The sequence below is a fragment of the Giraffa tippelskirchi genome, chromosome 10 (genome assembly GCF_054371585.1).
Source record: "Giraffa tippelskirchi isolate mGirTip1 chromosome 10, T2T-mGirTip1v1.2.pri, whole genome shotgun sequence".
Taxonomy (NCBI): Eukaryota; Metazoa; Chordata; class Mammalia; order Artiodactyla; family Giraffidae; genus Giraffa; species Giraffa tippelskirchi.
The window spans coordinates 138,466,463-138,492,780 of NC_137284.1; the positions used below are offsets into that span (position 1 = coordinate 138,466,463).

At 37.7% G+C, this 26,318-nt stretch overlaps 1 protein-coding gene and 1 long non-coding RNA gene across 2 annotated transcripts in view; one reads left to right on the forward strand and one right to left on the reverse strand.

Moving 5' to 3' along the window:
• Positions 1–26,318, reverse strand: part of LOC145524549 (uncharacterized) — a 349,726-nt gene that overhangs the window by 36,564 nt on the left and 286,844 nt on the right. Inside the window, exon 9 of the transcript XR_014067656.1 lies at positions 17,572–17,704. The gene's annotated coding sequence lies outside the window, so the exon portion shown is untranslated. The remainder of the gene's footprint in view (positions 1–17,571; positions 17,705–26,318) is intronic.
• The window catches only part of LOC145524552 (uncharacterized), a 35,444-nt gene continuing 9,282 nt past the window's right edge, over positions 157–26,318 (forward strand). The window contains exons 1-2 of the long non-coding RNA XR_014067662.1: positions 157–301; positions 5,144–5,200. This is a non-coding gene — a long non-coding RNA (uncharacterized LOC145524552). The remainder of the gene's footprint in view (positions 302–5,143; positions 5,201–26,318) is intronic.

The window sequence follows — 26,318 nt, forward strand, 5'->3', positions numbered from 1 at the left end:
CTGCCTCGGAGCGAGAAGCAGGAGGCCCGGTGCGCGCCGCCCGCCACCCGCCGCCGCCGCCGCCGCCGCCGCTGCCGCCGCCGCCGCCGCCGCCGCCGCCGCAGCAGCCGCCGCCGCGGCCGCCCGCGCGGAGCCCGCCCCGCCTGACGCGCCCCTGACGCACCGGAGCCCGCGGGGGCGGCGGGACCCGCCCCGGCCGGCAGGACACCCCTCGGAACGCGCGGCCCACCGGGGCTAAGTCATTCCTAACAGCCTAAGAAATTATCTTGTCTTCGCATTCTTGCCTCTGCCGGCGAGCCAGGTAATTTTAATAAAGAGAAAACTCCCCGATCGTAACTTCTGGGCAGCCTGCCGGCTTCGCCCCCCCTTCGCCCGCTGGTCCTCCGCCAGCTGGGTGTCCGGCGGAGTCCGCGAAACTTTTTTTTTAAGGGAAAAAAATGCTTATACCTGACATGTCTTTCGATTCATAATTACGATTGTTAGTAAAGCGGGCTGGGGTTACGTTTCACTTCTGTTACCGCTCTCCGATCAGATTTAAAATATCCCCGAGTCTTCACCAAAAAAAAAAGTTTTCTCATCTAACAGTCCCGCTGTCAACCCAGGGTTCGTACCAATTCCCTAAATAGAGCCGCTACGTAGCCATTAATTAATTTTCGAACCAGAAACATTTTTAACCTTGAAAAAAGCAAAGAATCCTCCTATGGTTGAAATTGAAACTTAAAATCCTTTGAGTAACGATTTAACTATTCAGCCAACGAAAGAAAAATGCATGTTTAAACTGCATTAACCTGTCACAGCCATACAAACAAATTTACACGCTGAAATATAAATTATAGACTAGCAGCGAGATAAACACATTAAAATGGACTCCCACAATTTTAATAATAGAAAGTCACGTTTCCAATTAGGCAACGTCTTTTATTTTTCTCTTGACAAAAATTAAAAATAAGAAAACGCAGCAAATTATATAGAATTGCTCATATGGTGTTTTGTGATTGTAGAGCTTTTTCTTTTTCTATAGTCAGATGTATGTTTGTGTATATGTTTACATTTCTTCGCTGCTTTCATTTTTTTCCTCCTTTGACTTAAAAAAAAAATTAAAAACACACAGAAAAGCAAACAGGATAATTTCTAAAAATAGTCATAGCGTGGTTTTTGATGTATACAAGCTTTACTTATATATATTTGAATTACGTGCAGTTTATTTGCAGTTCTTTAATACTTTTCTTTTTCTTTTGAAAATTAAAAATGCAGATACCTCAAGAATAACAAACATTAATGTATGTACTTCCTAGGATAATCAAACGTGAAATATTTGTCACATTTGCTTCAGGCTTTTTATTTATATTAAAGATTCCAGATAGAGCTGACTGTCACCTTATTTCCCTCCCCAGTTTCATTCACCTTTCTCTCTTCTTACTTTCCTAGGTAATCAGTGTCATAAAGTGTGTATGCTTCCAGTACTGTTATTATTCTTTATTACCTAATAAATATATATGTCTATGCTTATATGCTTTAAGTTTTCTTTATAAATGGCACAGCAAAATGTACATATCATTTTGCAACTTACTTTTTCCCCTCAATATGATTTTGAAAACTATCCATGTTGACACTTACAGAATCTACTTTATTCATTTCAGTAGTTTTATGATTCTGTCAGCTTTATTATTTTTATGGAGACTCTGTCCCAAAACAGATAATTATTACAAAGCTGCTTGCTTCAAAGTTTTAGACAATTAACTCTCACTATGCACATACTAAAATTGTATCAGACAGAATTCTTCACTAGCTGTTTTTAAAAAATATTATTACTTAGAAAAAAATCTAAAGCTATTTTAAAATGCAGAGAGACTATTACAGGCACCCATGTACCTATCTCATATAATTAATATATGTCAGCATTTTGCCATACCTGCTTCAGGTCTGTTTTTAATTGAGCTGTTAATCATTTCTGATAAAATTGAAGTCCCTTTGTACTCCTCCCCAAAACCATTCTACACCCTTTTCTCCAAGGCAAATACTACCATGAATTTGGTATGTAACTTTCCTCTAGGTTTATACTTTTACTACATATGAACCCATACAAACACAGAGTATTGCTTTGATTTTTAAAATGCACATGTGTGGTGTTAGACTGTACATATTTTGTGACTTGTTTTGTTTTTCCTTCATGGTGTGTTTTCATTCTTTCTCACCATGTTGATAAATATAAATCCTTTTCATTCATTTTAATTGCTATATTATAGATCCATGTATATGAATGTGTTGGGTTTATTCATTCCCCTATTAATGAATATTGAAGCTGCTGCAAATATTTTGGTATTAACACCAATGCTCATATGAACATATGTGTTCCTGTGTCCCTTGCATACATGCGAGAATTTCTGTGTCTTCCTAATGGGGAATTGCTAGGCTACACACACATTTTCGGTTTATTAGAGACTGCCAAATATTTTTTCAATTTACACAACTATCAGCAGTCTATGAGAGTTCCTGTTTCCCTCACATGACCTTCAACACTTTCTAAATTCAGACTTTTCTTATTTCTGACAATTAGATATTTTTTTTAAACTCAGAATCTCATTGTTAATTTAAATTTCCCTCACTGCCAATGAGGTTGAGTAGTTTTTCATATATTTACTGGCTATTAAGGTTTCTGAGTGTGTGGTTTGTGTTTTCACAGTCCTCATCTATTTATCCAACAGGCTGTGACTGTTTTCATCTTCCCCCCTCTTGGTTTGTAAGAGTTCACATATACAACTTTATATTGCCTCATTCTGTGACTCTTAACTTTTGACAACTTTTGAACTACGGAAAATTTAAAATGTTGTCATATTCACTGATCTTTAGAGTTCGTGTCATTTGTGTCATGTTAAAGACACCTCTCCACATGTGATGCCACAAAGATACCCTCCTGTGTTTTTTCTCTTAATGCTTTAAGTTTTGTTTTCCACACTTGTAAAATGGATCCATCAGGGATTTATTTTTTGAATGGTGTAAAGCAGGAATTTAATTTTATTCTCCCTGTTTCCATATGGAAAACCATTATCATGACTTGATTTACTAAACAGTCTTTCATTCCTTCCCTTAATGGGTAATGCCACTGTGATTATAAATTAAATTTATGTATATTCATGGATAGATTGCTACTTTGTCCTTTTCTATTGGCCAAACCAATTCTGAGCCAGTACCACATATTTTTAATTATTATGGTTTTATAATAAGTCTTCACCTATAGAAGCACATGTACCTATTTGTTCATTAAAAAAAGCTGTAACAGCTATTTTTGGACCTCTGCTTTCCTATACTAACTTTAGTATCAGTTGGTCAACTTCTGTTGACAAACCTTTCTGGTATTTTGGTCAGTTAAATTTGCAGGTTAAATTTTGGGAGATATGACATTTTTATAAAATTGAGTTATCCAGTATATTAATATTATTCTGATTTCCTCATATCCTTCTGTAACATTTTATACTTTTGTGTTTAAAACTCTTGTACTTGTTAGATTTATTCCTAGGTATCTTACTATTTTGTTGCTTTTAGAAGTGGGATCCTAAAAATTTTTTAATGGGTTAGTGCTGCTACTGGGAAATGTTACTGATTTTAGAATAATCCTCTTTTTTTTTTTGGCCATGCTGCGTGGCTGGTGGGCTCTTAGTTCTCCAACCAGGGATTGAACCCCGGCCCTTGGCAGAAAGGGGGTGGAATCCTAATCTCTGGATTGTTTCAGTAAATATGCTTAACTTTCTTATTAAAGTTTATTTGCAAATTCTCATTTATTTTTATGTAGATAATATTCTCTCTGGATAATACTGTTAATACTTTCTCCTTTTCTTATCTCATTGAATGGACGGGAACCTCCAATATAATATCAAACAGTAAGCAGTATTTTCCTATTTTTGTCTCATTGAGAATGTTTCTAGTGTGTCATCATTATTTACGATAGTTGCTATAAGTTTTTGATAGAAACTCTTTATCAGGTTAGGGAGTCCTTTTCTCTCCCAGTTGAGTTTAAAGAAGGAATATCTTTAAACAATGAAATGAATATTGAATGTTATTAAATGCTTTTTCTAAAACTTTTGAGATGATAATTGGTTTTGTCTGATATATTAAAGTAATGGATAACTTTGATAGGTTTTTCTACCATGGATTTATCCTTGCATCCGTTGACATAAATCTTGCTTTGCCATGATGTACTATTATTTTTTAATACACTACTTATGCAATTTGCAAGTGCTTTTATATTTTAGCATCTATGTTCATAACTGATATTGGCTTATAATTTTCTTTCCCTGTGCTACCTTTGTCCATGTTTATACTACTCTCATAAAATGCATTTAGATGTTTTTCTTTTTCTGTTATCTGTAACAATTTGTATATAATAGGTTCTGTTTGTTCCTTGAATGTTTGGTAAATCTCATCTGTGAAACCATCATATTTTGAAAATTTAGTTCAGTTTCTCATGATTATTAGCTTATTTGGATTTTCTGTATCTTCTTGAGTCAACCTTGGTAATTCACATTTTTTCTTTAAAAATTAGATATTACAATCAAGCCTCTAAAATTTTGGTATGTGATTCATAACATTCCCTCATTATTTAAAAATTCTCTATGGTATCTGTAGTTATATCCTCCTTTTCATTCCTGATATATATTTGTGAATTCTCTGTTCTTTTTTGTCTCAGCAGAGGGTTTGTCTACACTTTAAGACAAACCTGTACAAGTTTGTCTGTAGTCTTTTAAAAAATAGCCAGCTTTTGCTGATCATATCTGTTTCTTTTAAAACATATATTTGTTTAATTGCTGTATTTATTTTTATTAATCTCTCTTGCTTTTTGTCTAGTTTAGCATATTACATCTTTTTTTTTTTAAAGTGTTTCAACTGAAATACCCAACACATTAATTTCTAACCTTTCTTATTTTCTAAAATATAACTTAGGGCTATAAATCCCCATTGAAGAGAAGTTTCGTATGTCTTGTCTTTACTCCACAGGTTTCAAAATAGTGCTTTCACTGTCATTCAGTTCTACATCATAATTCTGTTGTGATTTCTTAGCTGTTGAATTTTCAGAAGGGTGCTTTCTGTAGATGACAGGATCCTTCCTACCAACAGTGCAGAAAAAGTAACATTTACTTTTGTGTAGGTGATCACCTAAGGGAAGATCTTTCTGGAACAAAAAGGAGGTGCCTTTGTGTTGAAGGTAAGTATTTGCTCATGTTTTTCATTTGAGGATGTGGTGCTGATATTGCAGTTTGTCTAGATGGCGCTCTTGGATTTTGGAAAAGCAGTGCAAACGAGGAACTTGGGGCTGGGGCGCTAGTACTGGTTTAGAAGTTGCTGAAGGAGCTCTTCCAGTTCCAGTGGAAGACACACAGTCTTCAGCTGCTGGGAAGGATCTCCTAAAAGATTGCTTTGTATGAAAAGAAGCAGAATTGGAGGAAACTGCAGGGAAGAGACACTTTATACATAGATAGTTTCTCTGGATACGGAGGGGAGTTTTCTGGTTGTTTCTTGGGATTGAGTTGTTTGAGTTTCTTTTTTGGGATTGATTGACTGGTTGTTTCTCTGAATAATGGACAGGGCATCAGTTGTTTAAGTTGATGAGAAGACTTTGGGGTTTTGGTGTAACTGGTGTTCTATCACTTGAGCTGTTCTGTAACCAGTGCATATTGTGTAGCCTCTTAAGAATTCACTCTGGACACATAATGGAGGATTATTTGAAATGGAAAGTAGAATAAGAGTAATTTCTCAATGTAGTGTTTACTGTGACTTGAAATAAATATTATAGAAATGATCTCTCTCCCAAGCTTATTCAGAAGCTTCCAAGAGCAACATCAAAAAGATGTTCCTGAAAGCCTAGAGATTGACCTGCCCACCCCTTTGGTGATAAATGGTTCAAAGGAGGCACATAGTAGGCATCCTCTGAATATATATGGAACAAATGAATAGGAATATATAAACTGACAGATTAGTATCGCTATTCATTCATGCATACCAGTCTCAAGTAGACATTTAACATTCCCAGAAATATTGCAAACCCATTTGCATCTGTGCCAGTCTCCTTCCTGCCTTTTGGCAAAGTCCAATCCATTTTCATTAATTCTAGCCCCATGACTTTTTGTTTCTCAAGGTCCACAATCCACAACATATCTTCTCTCTCTCCATCACATTCTCTCTCTCCTTCTCTGCAGAATAATTTCAATCAACGTTCAATAATGATCCATTATAATAGCTCCAATTAAAAAAACTCCCCCCTCAACTCTCCATCTCCTCTAGCTGCTGTCACATAGCCACATTCCCCTCTAAAGCCAAATTTCTCAAGAGATGGATATCTTATCTGTTCTCTTGCACCATTTCCACAACCTCATGTGCAATTATTAAAATCGCTCCAGTATTTAGCCCTTACTTTGCCATAGAAATTCTTCTTGTTAAGATCAATACTGATGCACAACGATGTGAATGTACTTCATGCCATGGAACTGAACACCTAAGAGTGGTTAAAAATGGTAAATTTCCCATTGTGTTTATTTTACCACAATACAAAAGTGCTTTTCTCAAAAAGAAAACAAGATCAACATTGACCTCCACATTGCTAAATCGAATCATCAGGTTAACAGATCTTTCAGAGCAGTTGAGTCACCCTGGAGACAGTCTTTTTCGACTTCTGTAGCACTTCATTCTTTTGGGCTTTCTTCTGTCTTTCTAACTGTTCCTCTTCAGTGTTAATTATTCATTTATCTTCCTTTACTTAAGCTTTAAAATGTAAATTTCTACAGAATTCTATACAAATCCCTCTTCTGTTAATTCTACACATTCTCTAGGTACTTGTTAACATTTTCCATGACTTAAGTACACCTGTATACTGACAGTTTATGAAATTATAATCTTTACACCAGATATATTTTCCAGAGATGTCAGGTAGTTTTATATCCATGTGACTACTTGATAACTCCCCATCCCTCCTGTGATGTCTCATAGATGTCTCAAACTTAATATATTCAAAAGCTGACTTCTTCTTACCCCTAAATCTAATCTTCCTGTATTTTTCCCTGTCTCAGCAAATAGCCATTTCATACATCCTGTGCCTCAAGCCAGGAAACTGGGTGTCATTCTTGACACCTCCCTCTCTGTCACCCCTCCCATTTAATTCATCTTCATGTTTAGTTAATTCTGTCTTCAAAATGTATCTTGACCATTCACTTTTGTGTTTTCCCTTCCAGTGCCCTAATCCAAACCACTGTCACCTTTTGGTCTAATTACTGTAATAGTGTAACATATTCGTGGGTTCTGGGGGTTAGGGGCACCCTTATCCTGCCACCACAAGGCTGTTGCAGAGTAAATGAAGAGGAAGAGATGGTAAGAGCATGGGAAGAGTTAAATGAGTTCAGAGATCTGGTTGAGTGGGAAGGCTGGTCGTGTAGAACCTTGAAAACCAATAGAAAGAATGATGGAAAGTTTTAGGGAGAATTTTAACCAGTGATATGATTTGAATTACTCTTTAGAGGTTTACCCTGTTTGCTATGTGGAGAACAGACTAGAGTGCCAGCAAGACTGGAAGCAGGTGACGGGTTAGTTAGCCACTGCAGAAACCCAAGCCAAAGGTGACAGTGCCAGCACAGTGAGGGCAGTGAAGGTGGTGAGATGTGGCCTGAGTCTGGATGTCTTCTGCAGAACAGTGCAAGATGTGTGCTTGCTGACGTGTTGGATATAGGGCAGGAGAGATGCTGAGGACTCACAAATGGCTCTAAAGATTTCAGCCCAGCAACGGGAAGAATATACTTTGTATTTTGAGATGAGGAAGACTTGAGAGGAAGCAAGATGTAGGAGGTGGAAAGTGGGAGTTTGTATTTGGAGACTTTGAAGTGCCTTGTAGACATGCTGGGGATGCTGAGCAGGCATTTGGATCTAAGAGTCTGATGCTTTTGCAGTTTGCAGTTTGGTCTGCATGCCTGACTGGGCAACAGGATAAAAGGGTCTTTTTAAAAGCACTACATATTTTTTATGGGCTTCCCTGGTGGCTCAGATGGCAAAGAATCCTCCTGAAATGCAGGAGACCTGGGTTCAATCACTGAGTCAGGAAGATTCCCCTGGAGAAGGGAATGGCTACCCACTCCAGTATTTTTGCCTGGAGAATTCCATGGACAGAGGAGGCTGGTGGGCTACAGTCCATGGGGTCACTGAGAATTGGACACGACTGAAGCAACTTATGCATGCATGCATATATTTTTATGTGTATGTTTTTGGAGGATAAGAAACTCTACTTTTGGTAGAGTTTCTCAAATGCCATATATAATTCTCTTGTTCAATATTTTAGTATAATGATAAAATAAGTCATTATCTAAATATTTTTAAATTTCCAGTTTATATTAAGCTATAAACATTGAATACTTTCTATTTCATATAATCTAATAATTTAAATATAATTCTTTAGATTCAATTTCAATTCTTAATAAAACTCCTATGTTCTTAGCTGTCAGTTTCTTTTAGATCGAGCTGAACTTCTTTCATGCTACATTCAGGCTCAAGTTAATTTACAAGCCTAAGCAAAGTATTCATGACCTTATGAAAATCAGGTGAGCCTTTGATTAATTTCAAATACTTTTCAGTGCCTGTACTGTTATGAGCTTTAAAAATTAATCATTGACTGGAAGAGTTAGCACATGGTAAATTATCAATAAATATTTTTACATAATGAGACTGAGAGCAAAGGCTTGACTGAGTTGTCTATATTGAGGCAGAAAAAAGTAGGTGGAGGTTTTATAATATGATGGCCCAACAGTTCAGCAATATGTGTGGAGTCGAACAAGTCAGATTCAAATCTCAGCACAGGACATGGGACCTTCCCCTTTCACATGGAGGAATATAAGTTGGTGCAGCTATTTGACAATAATTTGTAAAGATGACACTGTACATACCCTGTGACTTAGAAATATCATGCCTTGGTAAATATTTAGAGAAACTCTGATTGTTAGCCCTAGGAGATGGCTACAGATATGTTCAGTGGAACATTTGCTGCAAATTTTCGAAGCAATCTAAATATTGATAAAAATGCAAGGCAATACTATACGGTAGTAAAAATAAATGATGAACAACAACAAAAAAACCCAGCTAGCTCATAGATAATGTTTTATGCTCAGTAAATAGGGCAGGGAAAAAACCCCCAAGATTTTAGAAGAATTTGTCTAATATGATAGCATGTATGTGGCCCGGTGGGCTACAGCCCATGGGGTCAGAGTCAGACACAACTGAGCAGTTGACACACGTGTGAAGATTAAGTCATGGGAATTATTATTAAATTAGCAGATTATAGTTGTTAATAGCACAAACTCTGCAGCCAGGCTCTCAGGCACTGGTTGCTGTCGCTTAACTGATCAGCTATGAGACTTAATTAAATTACTTCTCATTTGTAAAAAGGAGATAATAATAGTACCTACTTCCTTGGGCTGTAGTGACAAGAAGTTATTATATGTAAGGTGATCAGACCATCCACAGGCAGATAGTAAGCACTATATGAGTTATTAATTTTTTAATTCATGTATTATCCATCATATATATCCATATATCAAAAATAAAATCCGTGAATGGGTATGATAAACACATTTTAAGCAGTAATCATCTCTGGTGTGAGAGGAAAGGGGATGAGATTTCAACAGATTCTTTAGTGTTTTATTTATTTTTTAAGAAACTTGAATCAAGTAAGGCAAAATGGTAAGATCTGTCAGTATGGATGGTGGGTACAATCCTGTTTGCTGTGTTATATATCCCCTATACTTTTCTGTGTGCATGGAATATTTCATTTCAAAAAATCCCAGTAGAGAGCCTGGGACACGACATGCACAAAAACTACTTGCCGAACGAGTGAGTGGTTGAGAAGTGGCTGGCGAAGCGGCCCGGAGAGCACTCAGGCGAACTCCCCTTGTAGTCTGCTTTCTAGTCCCTGAGGAGGAGAACGGTGCGTATGTGGCCACTGAGTCAAAGCTTCTCTCCAGCAGCAGTGAGAAGGTCGAGCAAAGCTTTCAAGGTTCTGAGGGAAAATGGTTTTCAACGGAGAATTCTGTATGCGGGGAACCCTACCATCCAAGTGTGAGAGCGCGGTAAAAACACTTTCAGGAATGGAAGGGGTCAGAAAATAGGCCACTCAGGCACCCTCTCTGGAAAAAACAGTTAAACGGTGTATTTCCGGGAAAATGAAAAACCAATCAAAGGGGAAGGTGTGGGGAACACAAAATCTGGTGACAAAATACGGCAAAACATGTTTAAAATCACTGTTGATTGAGGAGAGTGAGGAAAGAGACCGCGTGAGAGCCTGAGTGCGTAATCTGGAGTTAAAATCCCTGATAACCTTTACTTGGGAGGTGGCAGGGCAACGGAGAGAAATACAAGCATGAAGAGGTTCTTGACTTGTTTGGAGAGAAGCTAGTTATACTCGGTAATTGAAAATATTGATTTTATAAAATAAGTTTAATATATGCTTCAAAAATAGAGTAACCACTGGAAAAAATGAAACAGGATGTCTAACTTCCTAGCCATTAAAAAATATTAAATAGGAAAACATCATCCTTTCAACAGAAGGGGAAATGAGAAAAAAGGAGAAGTAATAACAAAGTATTGTAAACAGAATACACAGAAGATGCACAGATTAGTCCATAATCACAATGTGAATGGATTTAGTAACCATATGAAAAGACAGAGTCCCTCAGATTGGAAAAGAAAGAAAAGACCCCAAGCCCTAAAGACCTATATGCTGCCTACCTAAAACAAAATGATCCAAGAATTTAGACTGAGTAATAGATGTAACAAAGAAAACCAAATTTACATTTCAAGTACGAAAATAAAAGGATTGGGAGGTTCAATTTTTAAGAAGCTTTATACTTAAGAAATAATGGAGAGATATACACATTTTAAAAACTTACATGGAATATTTACAAAGAAAATTTCAATAGATTCAAAAAAGTAGAAGTCACTCAAACTTAACATTTTATGTTAAGCATTCAAACTTAGCCATATGCATAAAATTATTGTTTAACAACAACAAAAATAGTAAAAATGACAAACAGACAAAACACGTTTCTAATTAACTTCGATTAAAGAGGAATTAAAATTGAAATTACAAACTACTTGGAAATGAACAAATGAGCACATTACATTTTGAGATCTGTGAGTGCTGCCAAAGTGGTCCAAATGGAAAGATTTACAGCTTCAAGTGTTTGTAGAAAAAAGAAATTGTGAAAATAAACAAACTAAGCATTTAACTCAAGAGCTAGAAAAAGAACAGGAAAAATAAACCCCAAGTAGTAAAACAAAAGAGAATAAGAATAAAAATAGAAATTAATGGAATTTTTAAATAATTGGACTTCACTACTAAAGCCCATTACTACTCTTTGTGAAGACAGATATAAATAATGTAAGGAACAAGGAATGTGGAAAAAACTGAATGATTGCTATGTACAATTTTAAACAAATGCAATGTAAAATTAAGATGACATTTTTGATCCATGAAAGTACAAATCACTAAAGCTGGTTCAACAAGAAGGAGAAAATTTGTGGACTATCACCTAAAATAAATAGAAAAGTAATTTAAAATTTATCCCCTCCTCCGCCAAAAAAGCACCAGAACCAAGCAGTTTTGTAATCTAGAACTTCTAAAACGAAAAAGCAGATATTTCCCATGTTATAGGTATATGATTCTAGCCCATAGAACAGATTGGAAGCTTTCCAGTTTGTTTAAGAGAGGCGCACTACCCCAGTTCTGCAATCAGATGAACATAGCTCTAAAAAAAGTTGATCTCACTTATGAACATAAATACAACTTTTCTAAATAAATTGTTAGCATTTTAAATCTAGCAGGGTACACAGATTTACTGTCTACTGTGTCTTTTCTCGTACTGCTTCCCTCGTGGCTCAGATACTAAAGAATCTGCTTGCAATGTGGGAGACCTGGATTTGATCCCTGGGTCAGGAAGATCCCCTGGGGAAGGGAATGGCTACCCACTCCAGTGTTCTTGCCTGGAGAATTCCATGGACAGAGGAGCCTGGCAGGCTACACTCCATGGGATCACAAAGAGTCAGACATAACTGAGTGACCAACATTGCATCTTGTCCAAATTGAGCTACCCCAGGGGAGAACAAAAGCTTCCCAGGTGGCACTAGAGGTAAAGAATCTGTATGCCAGTGCAGAAGATGCAGGAGACTTGGTCGGGAATATCCCCTGGAGTAGGAAATGGAAACCCACTCCAGTATTCTTGCCCGGAAAATTCCATGAACAGAGGAGCCAGGCAGGCTATAGTCCATGGGGCTGCAAAGAGTTGGACCCGACTAAGTGGCTGAGCACCACCAGGGGAGAAAGAATAGTTGGAAAGTGAAAAATACATGAATAGAATTCATTGTGTTCACTAAGGAGAAAAAGAAGATGGCTATGTCAACAAGTGCCCAAGAAAAGAGTGGCTGATAAAATGAAATACATATAGTTTAAAATGGAGATCTTAGTAAACAGCTCATAGAAGAAAATGTCCTATATTTGAAAAGGTGTCTCTACTAAAAATCTACAACAAACATAATGCTTAATTCATGAAATAATAGAAGCATGCCCATCAAAATGAGGAAGAATCCCCAAGTGTAGCCCCTGCCATTGCTATGTAGCATTGAACTTGAGGTCCCCATTCAATGCAGTAATGAAAAAGAGATGGGGCCAGAAATAAGAATATAAATATTGGAAAGGAAGATACAAAACTATTATTTTTGGCAAATATTTCCATCTACTTGGAAAAATCCAAAAATGTCAGAAACTACAACTAGTAAGATATCGGTAAGGTGAATATATAAAGATCCTCATGAAGGAAAGTATATAAAAGAATAAAGTTCACAAATGAAGACCTGAATAAATGGAGAAATACATCTGTTTCTTATCAGAAAATCTCAGTGCTACAAGGTAATTATTCCACCAAATTTATAAATTTAATATTATCCCAAACAATATATCAACCAGTTTCTGACGTAGTTTGGCAAACTGATTGAGATTCATTAGAAGAGTAAAATGGCAGGAATAACATTTTTCTAGCAGATACGAAAACGTATCAAATATAGTAATTAATTCAGTGTAGACTGGCATAAGCGTAGACCAATAAATTGATGAAACAAAAGAGATGGTACAGAAACAGAGGTATTTATGAGAGTTCAATGTATGATAAAAGTGACATTTCAGATGAGTGGGGAAATTATAGGCAATTTCAATAATTGTTTCAATAATTAGTTTAGTCATTTGGAGCAAAATAAAGTTCAGTCACTTCCACATACAATATAAAAAAATAAATACTAGGTGGATTAGAGATCTCAGCATAAAAACAAAATTTAAATTGCTGGGATAAACATCTCAATAGATGTTGAATAAATTCTTAACAGAAGTAAAAATCCACTGGTGGTTAAAAACTCTTAAAAAACTGGCAATAGAAAGGAATGTCCTTAATTTGATAAAGGGCACCTACAAAAAACCCTACATTGGACTTGATGAAAGACCAAATGATTTTCCTGAGATTGAAAACAAGCCAAAGATGTTCACTCTCTTACTTCTATTTAGCACTATACTGGAGGACTTAGTGTAATAAGGCAAAGAAAAGCCATATAGCTTGGGAAGGAAGAAATAAAACTATTTTCAGACATGATTGTCTATTTAGAAAAGTCAAAGGAATCTACTGAAAAGTCACTTGAACTAATGAGTAATTTTGGTAAGGTTGCAGGACACAGAAATCAATAGTATGTTTATATACTAACAATGAACAATTAAAAATAAAAAATTTAAAAATTATTATTTACCACCAAAAACATTACCGTTTTAGTATCCCCCAGTGAAATATTTAGTATACGTTTTAAAAATATGCATTTTCTGTATACTTAAAACTATAAAATGGTGATGAAAGACAGCAAATACATAAATAAATAGAGAGACATACTTTCTACATGGATTGGGGGACTCAATATTGGGAAGACATTAATTCTTCCAAAACTGATGAATAGATTTAATGCAAGCCTAATCAGAATCCCAGTAGGATTATTATTTTTGTTAGATACTGTATCTAAAACTGATACAGAAAGACAAAGAAACGAAAATAACCAAGATGGTTTTGGTAAAGAAGAGCAAAGTGGGAGAGTTCACACTATCTGATTCCAAGAGTTATTATAAAACTACAGTGATTGGGAGAGTGTGATGAAAAGATAAATCCAGGATTAATGGAACAGAAGAGAGATTCAAGAAATAGATCAAATTGGCCAATTGAGTTTTTGACAGAGGTGCAAACACAAAACAATAGAGAAATAATAGTATTTTCGATGGTTGGTGATCAAACAATTAAAATCCATATACAAAAATTCAATCCAGACCTTTCACTTGATACAAAATTAATAAAAAATGGATTATAGACCCAAATGTAAAATTCAAAACCATAAGATTTCTGGAAAAGCAAAATCTTTGTGAACTTTGGGTTAGGCAAAGATTTCTTAGATACAATACCAAAAGCATAAGCCATGAGGAAAAAAATTGTAAATTAGACTTCATCAAAATGAAATATTTGTCTGCAGAAGACACTATGAAAAGAATGAAAAAACAAGCCACAGACTGGGAGAAATATTTGCATATTACATATCTCGCAAAGGACTTGTACTGAAAAAATATAAAGAACTTTTGTAATTCAATACTAAAAAATAAGCAACCCAATATTTTAAATAGAGAAAAGATTTAAGGAGACACTTCACCAAAGAAGACAAATATAACAAAAGATGCTCAGCGTCATTGTTAGGGAAATGCAAATTAAAGCCACAATGAGGTACCATTGTATATTTATTAGAATGTTTTTTAAAAACCTGACAATACTAAGGGCAGAGCAACTGGAACTCTCCTCATACACTGCAGGTGAGAGTGCAAAATAATTTAGTCTTTTTGGAAGACAGTTTGATAACTTACAAAGTTAAGCCTACACATACCATGAGTGCGTGTGTGCTGAGTTACTAAAGTTGTGTCCGACTCTTTGTGACCCTATGGACTGTAGCCCACCAGGCTCCTTTGTCTACGGGATTCTCCAGGCAAGAATACTGGAGTGGGTTGTCATGCTCTCCTCCAGGGGTTCTTCCCAACCCAGAGATCGAACCCACATCTCCTGAGGCTCCTGCATTGCAGGCAGATTTTTATCACTGAGCCACCAAGGAACCCCATACATATCATATGATCCAGCAATCCCTTTCCTGGTATCTAACCAAGAGAGATGAAAACTTATATTCACCTCAAAACCTTTCATAATGTTCATAATGTTTTTATTCATAATGGCCCAAACCCAGAAACAACCCACATGTCCTTTGGCTGGTGAATGGATCAACAAACTGTAGTACAGTTGGCCCTATGTATCTGTGGGGCTCTACACTGGCAGATTCAACTGAGGATCAAAAACATTCGAGAAAAAGATTCTAGAAAATTTCAAAAAGTGAAGCCTGAATTGCCATGTGCTGGTAACTATATACACAGCATTTATACTGTATTAGGTATTATGAGTGATCTAGAGATATTTAAAGTGTTGGGGAGGGTGTATGTAGATTATATGCAAATACTGCAGCATTTCATACGAGGTTCTTGAGCATCCCTGGATTTTGGTATAGGGGACCATCCTGGAACCAATCCCCCACTGTTACTGAGGGATGATTCCATACAAGAGAGTACTATTCAGTAAAAAAACAAAACAAACCCAGAACAAATAGCTAATACACACAACATGGATGAATTCCATATGCATTATGCTCAATGAATGAAGTCAGGTAAGAGGCTACTTAAGTTATGATTCTGTTTATATGAGAAATGTTTGAAAACAGGTCCATGGTTGCCATGGGGCTGGGTATGGGAAGAAGGCAATGAATGAATTCGGGAGTTTATAGAACCATTCCATATCTTTTTTTCTGATCGTGGTTACTTGGCTGTATGAATTTGTTAAAACTTCTGTGCAGTAGGGAAGTAAGCTTTGAAGGAAGAGACTCACAGATACGATTACTACAAAATATTAAACTTCTGTAGGACAAACATCATAAAGTTAAAAATCAAGCCACAGACTTTGAGAACATATATTTTCCGCATATATAGCAGACCAAGGATTAATACCTACAGATTAATATGAAAAAAGATGAATAATGTAACAAATGGGCAAAGTACATGGAGTTCAGGGCAAAGTACGTGGAGTTCAGGGCAAAGTACAGAGAGTTCATAGAAAGAACCAAATGGTCAATAAACATGAAAAGAGTCATACCTCACTGTCACTCAGTGACCTAGGAATTAAAGCAATGCTGTAATAGCTTTTTCAGACATCAGATAAGCAGATCTTTTAAAGATTGTTAAAACCCAGAATTAGTAAGGATGTAAGGCTACAGGTAATCCCATGGAGTTTTTAAGAGTATATAATGGTACAGTTTGAAGGATGATTTGGTCATAGCTATCAAAAACTTCCCTAGTAGTTCAGAGAGTAAAGCATCCACCTGCAATGCAGGAGACCTGGGTTCGATCCCTGAGTTGGGAAGATCTTCTGGAGAAGGAAATGGCAACCCATCACAGTATTCTTGCCTGGAGAATTTGATGGACAAAGGAGCCTGGTGGGTTACAGTCCATGGGGTTGCAAAGAGTCGGACACAACTGAGCAACTAACACGCACACATATTAAAAACTTCAATGTGTATACTTTTTGACTAAGTAATTTCACTTCTAGGTATTAACACTATAGTAATACTTCCACAGGTGCACAGAGATGTATATAAAAGGATTTTTTTTATTAGTGCCTTGTTTGTAGTAGTGAAAAATAGGAATCAATATGAATGTCTATGGGTAGAGAAATGGTTAAGTAAATGAGATTAGTCCATACAATGGGGACTTCCCCTGGTGGTCCAGTGGTTTAGACCCCAGGCTCCCAATACAGAGCCTAGGTTCAATCCCCAGTCAGGGAACTAGATCCCACATGCCACCATTAAGAGTTCACATGTTGCAACTACACAGCAAAGATCGAAGATCCCGTGTGCTGCAACTAAGACCCAGTTCAGCCAAATAAAGATTTAAAAAAAAAATATGGCCTTTGAGAGTTAAAAAAAAATTTGTATAATGGACTTTTTATGACAAATGACACATATGTAAGTACTGACATAGCACTGTATATTTATTTATAAAGAAATACAGTATTACATGAAAAAAGCAAGTAGTAATCAATGTATGTTGTTCCTATTTGTGTTTTTTAAAAGTCTACAAATCTGTTCACATAAACACACTCACACATTCACAGAGAAAGGTCTGGAGAATTGCTCATCAAAGTCAGGCTAGTGATTCTCTGTAGGAAGAGCCATGAGACTGGGGAACTTGCTTTTTACTTTACATACTTTGGTCTTTTTCCTTTTTTTAAAATTTATTTTAATTGAAGCATAGTTGATTTACAATATGTACAGCAAACTGATTCAGTTATACATATATATACATTCTTTTAAAAAATATTCCTATCCATTATGAACATACTTTGGTCTTATTTGAACTTTTAAATGCAAATATATCTATGTTTTACTTACATGCTGCTACTGCTTCTGCTAAGTCGCTTCAGTCGTGTCCGACTCTGTGCTACCCCATAGACAGCAGCCCACCAGGCTCCACCGTCCCTGGGATTCTCCAGGCAAGAATACTGGAGTGGGTTGCCATTTCCTTCTTCAGTGCATGAAAGGGAAAAGTGAAAGTGAAGTCACTCAGTCGTGTCCGACTCTTAGAGACCCCATGGACTGTAGCCTACCAGGCTCCTCCACCCATGGGATTTTCCAGGCAAGAGTACTGGAGTGGGGTGCCATTGCCTTCTCCATTTACTTATATAGTCTTTTAAATTAATGAAAAAGGTATAGTTCAACTATATCTATACATTTTAAATTAAATAAGTCCAAGTAAAAAACACAAAAGTATACAGTTTCCAAGTCATGAGTGGGGAAAAAAGAGTAAACTTGTTTACTTTAGTGAGAAACAAAAGGGAAAGAACCAGGAAGCATTACAAATAAAAATTCTAAAATAAATTGGCAGAACAAAGATCAGGTAAAACTGTTGTCATGTTATGATAGATATGAATGGCTTTAAGATCTCTATCAAGAGACAGAAGACTCTCAGATGACGTGGGGATAAAAAGAAGTTTGGGCCCTAAGCTGTTTATAAATTGAATATATCAGCTAGATATCATATAATGAATATAAATAAATGAATAAACAGAAAGTGAAGATGACAAAGAAACTTGAGAAGTAATGGGATGGGCAGAAATGTCAGAGACAAATGCAATCAAAGGGAACACATCCATATGTACTAAGATTAAAACCATACAAAGTAGGATTCAGGACCAGAATATTAAATGCATCAAATGTAATTAATTTTATATTGATAAATGATTGAATGCACTACAAAGGCAATACAGTCAAGAATGTAAATGCTTCCAAATAGAGAACAGGTTGGTTACATTATGATACCTATGTATTTACCATGAGACTCTACATGGACAATAATAAAAAATACATGATGACCCAAAAATATGTTATAGATAATACTGTGAAGGGAAGATGTTCTGAAAATAGTGTATGAGCTCAGATTTGTTTTAAACTTTTGTAAAAAGGAGGGAAAGGACTGGTAGGATCACAGCGTCAGGGCTGTCCCTTGCAAATGTGGCGTGGAGGAGGGAGAAACAAGCCGTGAAGCGGTCCTAAAACAGGACACTTGACCATCTGAAGGATGTAAGCCTGGGTGTTCCGCCTGGGGGTTGGACAGCTCTGTCTTTAAACCAGCTTTAGCTGATATGTCTCTTCCCTTTGTTTCTCAGCTTTCCAGCAGCCTGGATTTCTTGATTAAGGCCCTTAACCGGGGTGCCTGGTGATGGCTTGTAATCACTTTTCCTGAAACTAGTAGCTACCATAGCAAGCCATCACTCTTCCCCTATGACTTGTGTGATTTTGATATTTAACTCCGTTATTGATGTGGTGGGATATCCCCTGAGGGGTGCCAAGATATTAGGAGGGGCCAGATTAAGATTCCACTTAAATGGAAACATTTAAGTGGTCATAGGAAAATGCTGTATGTCACAAGGTGGCCAAATCCAACAAGAACAAGATGACTGTGGATTCCTTTGAGGGCAAGTATCTACATTAGTACTAGAGGTCTTGTTGGAAGGCTTCTTCTCTCCACCTCTCCTATAACGTCTCCATAGCTGCTCACAGGAATTGGGTGTTACGATGCTGGGAAGGGAGTAAACTCAGAGAAAATTGAGAAGATATTGTGGTGGAAGAAATGACTCAATTGATATAAGCCTAAGTGAGTGTGCACTTCTTTGGGCTAAGCTCGAGGCGGTACATTGCCTCTTCCATGATTCTGGGCAGCATTGTGAGGCCAGAAAATGTCCCTAGGTCCTTTGCTGAATGACCCTGAAACACTGAAATTTAAGAGGTGTCTTAGAACTCTAGCCACTTGAGACACGGTCATTGAAGTTACTGGGAAGAAAATGGTTGGGGAAGAAACTGGACGCTGACTGTGTCCTCCCTCGTGATCTCAGAGGAAATAAGTCAGGGTTGACTTTGTGGAAACAAGGAAAAATAAATCTTTGCAATGGTGACAAAATTCTAGGGGCAGAGGGTAGAAATCGACTAACTCTGGAGGCACAGGTACAGGGTGGACTGAAACAAAATATTACTATTCGTGCAGAAAGCAAGGAAATGACCAGATTTCAGTGGAGAGATTTGAATGAGACATAAAAGATAGATGAGCTGAAATCTTCTCCTGGCGCTTTCATGAACTCCGTTAACTTTGGACAAATCCCACAGACTGGTGGTTTTCAAAGTTAAGCCTGCACAAGTAGTGTCTGGAAGGCTTGTTAAAATACAGATTGCTTCTCTTCCCTCTCAGATTTCTGACTCAGTAGATCAGGGATGGGCCTTAGAATTATCATTGTTAACAAGTTCCCAGGTTGATGCTGCTGCTGCTGCTCTGAGAGTCACACTTGGAGAACCTCTGGCTTAGAATCCCAATGGGCAGGTAAATAAAGTGGGTGAATGGAAGATCTCAAAAGACCCTTTCTTAATTCCAAAATTCTAGGATTCATATATTGAAGGACTTCCTGATATAAGAGTTATTAAATAATGGACTCCTTTTTTGCATTTAAGTAGGAGAAGCTGGTTGGCTGCTCAGGCAGTGACCTCAGAGGTGCTGTTTCTGACCCTGTAGCATGTATCAAGTATATGTGTGCTCAGCTGCACAGTCGTGTCCGTCTCTTTGCCACCCTGTGGACAGTAGCCCACCAGGCTCCTCTGTCCATCTTCCAGGCAAGAATACTGGAATGGGTTGCCATTTCAGGGGATCTTCCTGACCCAGGGATCGAACCTGCATCTCCTGCATGGCAAGCGGATTCTTTACCACTGTGCTCAAGCCTGATCCCTAATCTCCCAGGATCAGTAGAGCCACAAATTAAGGGATGGTGGGTGAGGGGAAATAATAGACAACCTAGAATTTTCGTAAAATTGACTCCCAAGCCCCTTCAACATCCTGGGGAAATCCCAGTGACCTCTCCTAGGATTTATGTACATTTTAGGGACTCATTTCTCAGGGCCACCTTTGGTTCTTGAGCTCCTGTCTCCTCTGAACTCTCATTTTTGGTGGCTGTTCCCTTCCTACTGCACATGACCAGAATGTGGGTCCCTGCCTCTTCCCCTCATTCTTCAGATACCACTCACGGGAGATGCGGGTGTAGCAGGCATCTGTTGTTTTGCGTCCCCATCTTCCTTGTCATAGTACCCTCATCTGCTTGGGGGGAATTACCCCTCCCCTAGTGGAAGCAGATACCGTGGGGCTGTGTCGGTATCCTGTTGAGCCAGGCCAGGCAGAAGCTTGCTCCCTGGCCTTCCAATCTGGAGTGGAGCAGCTGCAGCTGATCTCAGGAGGGGCAGGCTGGCCAGATCAGCAGAGCTGCCTTCCAAGCCCAGATCTTTGATCTCATCTATATCTTCACATAAATCCTGTTTTGAAGCTACCCACATTCCTACTGGTGAAGAAAAAACACAAACTGGAGGTCTGGGATCTGAGAAGAGTTTATATTACAGCAATACAAATAGCTTGAGATGAGATGTTATTCAGCCTTGAAATAAAACGGTCTTTTGGCCACTCGGCCACAGGACTGTGTCCCTGTCCACGGTTCTTCATGGGCTTCAGTCACCTCCCAAGTTGTCCAACACCCATCTTTCCCTTCCCCTCTCCGCCCATCTACTTTTTCCCCCAGTATTCATTTGCTCACTGATGTCTCCTACAGTGTAACTCTGTATCCCAGCCATGCCCGTGGAATGTCACCCATCACATCCAAGGCGATCAATCTATCAAGGTCTTCTCAAAGAAGACCGTTGCCTCCTCAAGAGGAACCTTGGTACCTGACATTCAAATAATACATTTTTTTTTCACCCTGCAACAAAGTAAATGCCTATTATGTGTCAGGTTTTACAACTGATACATTATCTGATGCAGTGGATCATTGTTAATGTTAATTAACATTGTTAATGTTAAACCAACAAAAATAAATCAACAAAAGATTGACTTATAAACCAAGGGGAAAAACTATTATTGTTGATAACCAACAAAGAAATTGGAACAAGGATTGTGAAACGAAGACCTGTGGTCTGTGTACAGTCCATGAGCTAGAACCCTTAAAATTGTTTTAATGGATTTGTAAAACAAAAGTAAGAATATGGGATAGAAACCTATGTGACTCACAGACCTAAAATATTTAATTTACTACCTGGCCCTTTAGTTTTTTTAAAGGTTTTTTTTTTTTTAGTGTGGAAGATTTTTTAAAGTATTGAATTTGTTATAGTATGATTTATGTTTTGGTTTTTGGCCACAAGGCATGTGGGAAGGATCTTAGCTCCCCAATCAGGGACTGAACCCCCTGTATTGGAAGGCAAAATCTTAACCACTGGACTACCAGGGAAGTCTCTTATCTGGCCCTTTACAGAAAATGTTGACTGACCTCCAAATCAGAATTGTTTTATAAGAAGGTGCCTGTGGCTGAGATGGACTGCCCCAGACCATAGGCATCAGATCAGTGTCAGAGTATTTGATTTGGGGGTTATCTTTTTGGGCCATGAAGACCTTTCTGCCTGTCATCTCAGGAGGTGGCTGATTCTGTGGTCGAAAGCAGGAGAGGGAGGGATGCTCTGTGGTTGCTGGGACCTACTGAGAGAGATGGGGAGGAAGAAAGATGTGGGTGGAGGATCCTGCCCTGTGGAGGATATGGGAGACAGGCCCACCAGCCTTCATCTTTGTCACAGGTAACAGTAGCGGGGGATGCAGGGCATGAGGATCTGGGGTGAGGACAATGCAGAGGCACATGGGAGGCGTGGTCCTGGCAGTCATGGGGCATCCCTGATGCCTGTGAGTTCAGCGGGAGGGATGGCTTGGGGTGAGCAGTTGTGGAGACCCAGTCTGGGGAACATCTGAATTCCTAAAACTCTCAGTGGGTAAGGTCAACTGGCTCTTAGACCAACGGATGCCACCTTCAGCTCCTTTAGGTCCAGACTTTCCTTCTTCGCTACCGAAATTTACATCACCTCCCCCTCCCCCACAGATCCCTCTTGCTTGCTTTTTTCTCCTTGGTACATCACTATCCAGCTATGATGTTATTTAACTCATGCCCTAATTATCATTTGTCTCCTCCACCAGAATGTGAGCCTCATGAAAGCAGGGTTTCTGAAGGACTGTTTTGTTCACTACAGTATTCAACTATAGTGTCCAGTGGTGCCTACCACATAGCAGGTGCTTAATAAATAGTTGTTGATTGAACTGAAAGAACTCTGTTTCGTTACAAATATTTATGGGAAAAGATCCCTGGAAAGGCTTAATTCCTGTTAATTTGGTCAGGTAGGGACTTGGGTCCCAAATTGAACATTAAAGGAAATATACCCTTATTTTGTATCCTAAACTGATAGTGTTAGTTGCTCAGTCGTGTCCAACTCTTTGCCATCCCGCCTGCCAGACTCCTCTGTCCATGGGATTTTCCAGGCAAGAGTACTGGAGTGGGTTGCTGTTTCCTTCTCCAGCCTAAACGGATAAGGGGTGGCATATTAGTTATATTGGTATCAGCTCACTAGTGCATTTTCTCCTTAGCAAAATGTTTACATAGGATGCCAACTTACTATCAAAAGGTTACTTACTGAAATGAATCAGAATAGAGGAACCAGTGTAATCGTCACAGCTGGTGTTTTCAAGCTATAGTGTAGGTCATGACCACCTACGTGTAATGGGAACACACTTTTCATGAGGATCAAAACACTAATGGGCTGTCGGGGGCCCTACCCTCATATGATAACAGCCTACGCTTACCTAGTATCTACTCTGTGCTTGCAATTTGTTGACAATTTTCTGTGTAATTTGTTGAATGAGCTTATGAGTAATGGTGACTATTTTCTTTTCTGTGTGCCAGGTACTATTTCAGCTACTTTTCATGCATTGTCTCATTAACAGGTGGTCCTAATTAGCATCCCTACTTCCACATGGAGCAGCAGAGGCATTGAGAGGTTGAGTAACTTATTCAAGGTCACACAGCAAGTGGCAGAGCTGAGATTTGAGTTCTAGCAGCCACCATGCCTCTCGTGGGCACCGCTGGAGGCTGAGAAGTGCCATTCCTGACTTTCTTTCTTATGTATCACAGCCTCTATGACACAGCAGCTCTGCAACTAAGTAGCTCTCTCACCATTGTTGTTTTTTTCTTCCTTTCCTTTTTTTTTTAAACATCAAACACATTCCAGTCACGCCTTCCTCTGGAAGCAACTCTGTGCATCTTGAGTGGGCTCGTCTGCCCCTTAGGTCTCATTCGCAAGAGCCTGTCACTATTTAAATCATAACTGTCCCTTGTAAAAGTGGCTGCCCCCTTAATTCTACAAACAAGATCATATTTTAAGTGTATCAGGAGAGGCTTTCTATTGTACGTTTGTGTTGAAATTGTCTGTAAATCTCAGAACATTCTTGTAAGCACATAATTTTTGTGTTTTGTATATTTGAATTTTTGCATATTAGATTTTCTTAGCATACCACGATTCAAGGGAGAATGTCAACCTTTTCATTCAATTAAATATTTTCACACTCCTTTACTGATTAGAACTGAGCTGGCTAATTAGAGAGAAATGAGCTTAAACATGAGCTTACTCGCCTGTTGTGGAGGCAAGACACAGACACAGGATACAATTTGATAACAAATAAGCCTGCTTTTGATCAGTGTCAGATTGAATGTAGCAGATATTCAGTGAATTTGAATAAGATGCGGTATCTTGGGACTGTCTAATCACAGAAGACACATTTCACTGTTAGGAATGGTTTAAATTCAGTCCCCTTGGGTGGGTTTGATAATGCAGTCTGGAAGATTTCTCAGATTTGAACAGCCTTGTTTATTTGAAAAAAAAAAAAAAATTCATTAGCTCCAAGAATAATCTTGACGGGGATGTGGTTCCCTCTAGTGGTGGTAGAGGGAGTTGCAAATTTTCTTTGTTGTATATTTCTTTCTTTCCCTGTCATTTATTCATTCAGTTAACAAATACTTAATGAGGACCTGCTATATATTAGGTTCTGTATTAGGGATGAACAAATTAAGGACAGTTTTGTTTCTAAAAATCTCACAAGGGTGGACTACAGAAAGCCAAAGTATTACGATACACACTTATACACACTGTGTGTGCTTGTGTGCTCTAAGTCACTTCCGTTGTGTCTAACTCTTTGTGACCCTATGGACTGTAGCCTGCTAGGCTCCCCTGTCCATGGGAATTCTCCAGGCAAGAATACTGGAGTGAGCTGCCATTCCCTTTTCCAGGGGATCTTCCTGACCCAGAGATCGAACCCAAGTCTCCTGAGGCTCCTGCATTGCCACCAGGGAAGCCCATGATACACAATATCTACAAATAAAAATAACAATGTGAAGCTGCCTAGCGGAGATCAGGAGTGCTGGGGTTAAATAAGAGTAAAGATGTGATCTGAGCTTTGCTAAAATAAACGTCACATTTTCCTCTTTATGGTATCTATATATGTTTGTTATAGAAAATTTAGGAAATGCAGATGATCTAAAAAAGAATTGCAAATTATTCTATCACCCAGAGACCACTAACAATATTTTGCTATATCTACTTTATGCATTATTTATTAACAGACTATACTCATAACATTTTGTAATCTGCCACATTGCAGATGTAATTGCCATTGCCATAAACAAGTTAATATATTTTGAAATTTTTCTTACTATGTATACTAATGCAATGTTATTACTCTTTTTCAAAATAGTACTGGTTATTTTTCTACTTTTATTTGTTTAGATGTCCTTTAAAACACTTTTGTTCAGTTTTTAAAATCCCATTGGTATTTAGATTGTGGGAAGTATAGAGATTTATGTGGGGAGATTATATCTTTTTAGTATTGAATTAGAAATATTTGATCTAGAAATATTGTAGATCTATTTGTTTGGATTTTCTTTTATGTTCTCTCAATTAAATGCTATAATTTTCATCATTAGGGTCTAACATCTCAATTTGAAGGTTTATTTGTAGGCATATTATATTTTTATTGCATTACCATTTGGATCTTTCTCAACTCATGATTTTTCTAACTAATTATTAGGGATGTAGGCATGGAAATGCAGCTGATTTTTAAATATTTTTCAATCTTACTGATGTTTGAATTTTAATTTTTTAAAGGTAATTGCTGTGCATTTCCATATGGACAATCACAGCACCAGAAATAATGACTATTTTTTGCCCCCGCCTTCCCATTAACTAATCCTCTTTCATGTTTCTTATTGCATTGGGAGGAACATCATAACTATATTCAATAATATAGGGACCCTTGTCTGTTTTATTTATTTCATTCACTTTTTTTAAATAGAAGTATAGACTTACAACACTATGTTAGTTCCAGGTGCACAACATAGTAATTTGATATTTTTATACTTTACAAAATAATCGCCATAAGTCTAGTTACCATCTGTCCCTGTACAAAGTTATTACAATGTTGTTGATTATGTTCCCTGTGCTGTACATTTTATCCCCATGACTCATTTATTTTGTAATTGGAAGTTTATGCCTCTTAAGCTTCCTCACCTATGTCACTCATCTACCTGCCACGGCCTCTCTGGTGACCACCTGTTTCTTCTCTGCATCTGCAAGTCTGTTTCTGTTTTGTTTGTCCAATTTTTTGGTTTTTTTACTTTCCACATATAAATTAAATCATATACTATTTGTTTTTTTCTGTCTGACTTATTTCACATAGCATAATACCCTCT